The sequence below is a fragment of the Podarcis melisellensis genome (assembly GCF_964234715.1).
Source record: "Podarcis melisellensis genome assembly, contig: HAP1_SCAFFOLD_400, whole genome shotgun sequence".
Lineage (NCBI taxonomy): Eukaryota > Metazoa > Chordata > Lepidosauria > Squamata > Lacertidae > Podarcis > Podarcis melisellensis.
The window spans coordinates 3,096-8,948 of NW_028112823.1; the positions used below are offsets into that span (position 1 = coordinate 3,096).

At 43.4% G+C, this 5,853-nt stretch overlaps 1 long non-coding RNA gene across 1 annotated transcript; it reads right to left on the minus strand.

Moving 5' to 3' along the window:
* Window positions 1–268: 268 nt before the first annotated feature.
* Window positions 269–2,889, minus strand: LOC309362477. The gene is made up of 2 exons (XR_014164970.1): window positions 2,389–2,889; window positions 269–1,770 (listed from the first exon to the last, which is right to left on the minus strand). It is a non-coding gene; the product is annotated as an uncharacterized lncRNA (long non-coding RNA).
* Window positions 2,890–5,853: the final 2,964 nt, after the last annotated feature.

A 5,853-nucleotide genomic window follows, 5' to 3' on the forward strand; every position in this document is an offset into this window, starting at 1 on the left:
ATTGAAAGTCCGTGTTTTGTTAAACCACCATGTTTCTGGTCTTCAGGGCTGCAAAGACAGAAAGTCTGTGGGCTCTTCCTGCTGAAACCTCAGAAACCAAGGAGAGACATTTGGATTTGAGATTTCCAGCAGTAAGGGAATTGGGCTTTGTGCTCTGCGTTAACTAACTCCTTCCCCTTCTTCATAAATAGCACTTAGGACACTTTTGTGTTGAATTTTCAGAGTAGAAGTAAATGAAATGCTAGCAGAATGAGGTATGCAAAACAAACAGAGGGATGCAAATTTAATTTGCATAAATTATGCAGGCCACAGAATGCGGCTGTACTTTATACAAAATTTGGGTTACCTCGGCATAGGATTTTCATTATTTAAGTTCTATAGACAGCCCTAGGTTGCATAGGAAACATACAGTGAGTTGATAAGCTTTCAGATAATGGAAGTTTGTTGAAATGGAAGCCATTGTCCTGCTCTCATGGTTAATTTTTTTTAAAAAACTGACTTCTTAATAAATGCATACAGAGTTGCATGTTTACAGTTAGTGTCTGGAGTCTGCCTTCCCCTTGATATCAACAAATCATTCGCACAAATATCTAGCGACACAGTGGGAGCAAGGTAGGGCCTTTTTACGGCAGTTGTTGTGCCATTTATCTGTTTGTATAGTAACTATGCCACCCGAAAGTGGGCCTTTCCCTCCATACTTTAAAATGGTAGCAGGTCACATTTCTCTCTTTTTGCCCTTAGCAGTTCCAAAGATGGTGGAAATGTACGAATTGGATTGTAAAAGATCTTATCTAATACTTGATTAATAAAGATTCCTAAAAGAAAAAGAAATTACTGGATGAAAGCTACATATTAGAACTGGGGCAACTGAGAACCAGTGTCGTATAGCAGGCATAGGCAAACTGGGCCATCCAGATGTTTGGGACTACAACTTCCATGATTCCCAGCTAACAGGACTAGTGGTCAGGGATGATGGGAGTTGTAGTCCCAAAATATCTGGAGGGCCGAGTTTGCCTATGCCTGTGGTTTTCAACATGGAAGACTTTATTTCAAGTCCCTGTTTAGCGATTAAGCTCTGGGTGGCCTTGGACAAGACATTCTCAGCTTAACCTACCTTAAGGGTGGCTGTGGGCCAAGGTGCCATTCCTGGAGGAACATTGATGGGGCTCTGATGTGCTGGTGTTTGGCTCCTTCTCTGAAGATGTTGGTTGTGTTATCTCTCTCTCTCTCTCTCTCTCTCTCTCTCTCTCTCTCTCTCTCTCACACACACACACACACACACACACACACACACACACACGTTTCCTCGGTAAGGCTCAATCACCACCCCGTCTCATCTTGCTCAAACTTTGGCAGTGGTGGGGAATCACAAAAGTGCCATGGGTGGTGTCCTTTATTAATGGTCCCCTCCTTTTTTCTCATAAAGGTTACATCAAGTACAATGGTGTCCTAACTCCCTAAGTTTGCTGCGTGAGTTCAGACTTCCATGCCTTGATCCATGTCGACCTCCTTCCTTCCCAAATATCCTGTGCTTTTTTTTTCTTTAAAAAATATGTTTGGGGGTACTCTCATTTTGATTCAAGAAAATCACCGGGAAAGGAAATGAAGCTGCCATTGGAGGTGGTAACAACGAAAATGACAAATCACCGTGTTAGATTCCGACTCCTACTTCACACATTAAACACTCGCTTCCGTCTGAGACTTGGGAAACACAGCGACAGGAAATGAGGCAGCCATCGGGGGTAGCAAAGGAACCGATGATTCACCGTGCTAGAGAAGAAATGGAAATTGTAATTTTTTTTAGTTTCTTCTCCCGTTAGATTAACAAAATGTTTAGGGGTATGCATACCCCCAGAAAAAATCTCTAATCTGGCAATCTCTAATCACCATTGCCAGAAGCCACCACTTCTTCCAGAATCAACATCCTAGGGCCCTGCAATCCTACAGAGTTTAGGTATTTGCCCCAAAAGAATAATATTGAAAGCCCAACTACAGTCATATCTTGGGCTACAGACACTTCAGTTTGTGCGTTTTTGGGTTGTGCACCATGCTGAACCCGGAAGTACCGAAACGGGTTACTTCCGGGTTTTGGTGCTCGCACATGCGCAGAAGCACTAAATCACGCTTTGCACATGTGCAGAAGTGCAGAATCGCAACCCACGCATGCGCAGATGCGGCGCTGTGGGTGGAGAATGTGCCTCCCGCACGGATCATGGTCGCAGCCCAAGCGTCCACTGTACTGTACTATTCCTCAGGAGCCTAAGGATGGATATTGTATTATTATTATTTATTATTAATTCAATTTTTATACGGCCCTTTATCAAAAAAAATCCCAGGGTGATGTACAATGTTAAAAACACATAACAGAGCACCAGTAATAATACTGACATGCTTTCGTCAATGCTGGATGACCCAAGATCATATTAGCACGTGCCCCTGCAGTGCCATCATTTTGTGTGACTATCAGGGGGAAATGAATCAACTTTACATCTTGACAGCCGATACCTCCTTTTATGGATGATGGTATGCATGTATGGCAGTTCCCCCGTGCCCCCAAAAGCACTTGCAGATTTCTTCTTAAAGTATACAGTTATGGTAGTGGTCATGACAGGCTTTGGGAGGGCTGTAGCTCAGTGATAGGGCATCTCTTTTTCATGCAAGAGGCCCTGGGTTCATTCCCTGGTATCTCCAGTTGGAGCTGGAAAACCTGAAATCCTGGAGTACTGTACTGTGGGCAGGACTGAACTAAGTGGACTTTTGAGGCAACCGCCTATGTTCCTGTGGAAAATAAAATGAGAAGTAGAATTTTTCATTTGTCCTTCACAGCATGGGAACTGCTAAATACTTAAACGAGATGCAGGCCCATCATGACACACATTAGCAGGTCCTATTTTAGTGGCACCTCAGGTTACATATGCTTCAGGTTATAGACTCCGCTAATCCAGAAATAGTACTTCAGGTTAAGAACTTTGCTTCAGGATGAGAACAGAAATTGTTCTCCAGCGGCACAGCAGCAGCAGGAAGCCCCGTTAGCTAAAGTGGTGTTTCAGGTTAAGAACGGACCTCCGGAACGAATTAAGTACTTAGCCCGAGGTACCATTGTATACAGATGTCCCTGGGCAGCTTTGTAGATGTCAGGCTTTGGGGACTCTGCGTCCTCCCCCACTTTGGCTGTAGATAAGCAGGACAAAGTGAACAGAGCTCCTTACAATTTAAAGGGTTTTTAATAATCACAACAAAAGAACAAAACATCCGTACTCAAAATAAAAGTGTTCCCAATTAAGGATTCCACCCACTTCCCCCCTAGTCAATTCCATCTTGCAACCTGATCTTGCAACCTGCTTTATATGTCGCCACGTTATCTGCTCTACGTGACCTTGGACTGATAGGCTGAATACTTTCCAGCGAGAGAGAGAGAGAGTCTGTTATATATCATTTATACCCTGCCCATCCAGCTGGGTTTCCCCAGCCACTCTGGACGGCTTCTAACAAAAGATTAAAAAATTATTAATACATCAGTCATTAAAAACTTCCTTAAAAAGGGCTGTCTTCAGATGTCTTTTAAACGTCAGGTAGATGTTTATTTCTTTGACATCTGACGGGAGGGCTCTCTTCCTGTTCTTCATTTTACTGTCCGCCCCTCAGTTCTTCCTAACTTCGATCTTCTGAACTATGTCCCTCTGCAAACCACTGTTCGAAATCTATACTGATCTACTGCTCCTGGGCAGCTTAAGAATCCAGGTGGGGGGGGAGGCTCCCACCATTTTCAATCACCTCAGACAGTAGCTGACTGAACTCCCACCAACCCCGCACTATCCAATGTGCCCAACTGCCCTAAAAGCTAATAGTTTATAATCACGTTTAAATGGAAGGAAAGAGGCAGGAAAACCAGTGGCCAGTGGGTGCATCTGGGATGTGGAGAAAGTGTTGTGGGTGCCAGTCACAAAATGGCTGCTGTGGGAGTGTGGCGTGGCACAAAATGGCTGCTGGTTGTGTGTGCAGGAGAAGCAAACGAACTGAGTATTTCCTGAATTGTGGATCATTGAGAAAATATTTACTGAGACCTTTCTCTGGGGCCAAAGGTACCAGCAGGCTACAGGCACATACTGTGGGTGCCATGTTGGTGACCCTAAAGTCAATTACTTTCTGAAAGAAAACGGTTACATTCAAAGAACTGAAGGCATCCTGCTTGGTCCGTGGTGCTTTCCTGCCACTGTCCCACTGCATCATCATCATCATCATTATCATCATCATCATTTATTTATACCCCGCCCATCTGGCTGAGTTTCCCCAGCCACTCTGGGCGGCTTCCAATCCAGTGTTAATACAGCATATACAACAATACAACCTCACACAAGACACCTGACCAGTTCTTGAGGATTTGTGGATACTGTCCTGGAATAGAATATGATGCAGGATGAGATGGGAGAGGAAATCGGCAAACGCACCTCCCCTCTTCCTCGCTTATGTGTGCAGAAATGCCTTCTGATGGCCTTGCACAAGGGGCTCATTTGGATCCAAGTTACTGAGTGTAAAAAGAACTGGTGACACACCGCAAAGATCCTTGGGAACAAGAAATTTCACGAGGCATAAAAATTTAGCATTTTCAGTTCCAATAGCTCCCTGGTAAAGGTTTGTCATGCAGGGTTACCAACACAACAAAGCCATTCCAGCTACAAGTCAACGCCTAATAGAAAATCACTGAGAGAAATATGGCTGTTTTCTAAATACATAGAGAAAGGCTATACAGCAGATATACCTCTTTCCAGAGGAAAGAGATACCAAGTGGACTCTTGGCAACAATAAAGACAAATGCCTTGTTGCTATCAGTATTAATAGATCTGTACTGGGTGTGTGTGGATAGGGAGAACTCTCCTATCCTGTTGAAATGACCGAGAGCAATTTTATGCCTGGGTATCTGTGTGAAGATAAGTCTGCTGCCCCATTATTCAATTTGTTGGTTAAGAACAGTGAGAACTGTGAAGAACTCATTTTACAGGCGCCATTTCTCGTGTTCTAGCAAACAGTTGATGGCTGCCATTATCACATGAAAAAGGCCCATTTTGCATTATTCTCCTGTGATTATGCAACTTGGACTGAGTGATTTAGAAAGCCTTTTTTAAAAAATAAAAGGGCACAAAATGCTCGAGGTGAGATGGGCAGAAAGTGCATTTCATTGCTTTGAACTTAATGTCACTTATCTAAGAGCAGTCCAAGGTTGATGCTATTGTCTCCAAAGATACTATTTAACCTCTTCATAAACCCAGTATACCCAGCGTCTGTGCTTCTTTATTTTTAACCGTCTTGTATCCCGCCGTTGTATGTATGCTCTTTCTTACTCCAGCCCGACAACTTGGCAACTGTCAAAATTCTTCCTGATCAACACAGTTATCAAAGGACAGCAGGCTGTGAGGATCCAGTGAGTTGCAATGCAATCCTATGCAATGCAATCCTATGCAATTCCATGCAGTAAGTTCAATGGCACTCACTTTCAGATGAGGGTGCATTATCAGTCACTGGACATCTGTGCTTGGCAATGCTACATCAGTTGAATTTCTACTGCTGGAAATGCAAGTACAAGGTGGCTGTTTCCATCTCTAAACAGCCCTAACCTATCCGTCAGCTCATATTTTCCATGTTTTGGTTAAGGATTGTAGGGTCACAGCCACACTATGCATTTAAAGCAATACTACAACACTTTAAACAGTCATGACTTTCCCCCAAATAATCCTGGGAACTGTAGTTCGTGAAGAGTGCTGCGAGTTGTAAGGAGACTCCTGTGAAGGGTTTCTGGGAGATGATTTATAATGAAATGAAAAAGATGTTAAAATATACATTTGTAAATAAACCAGA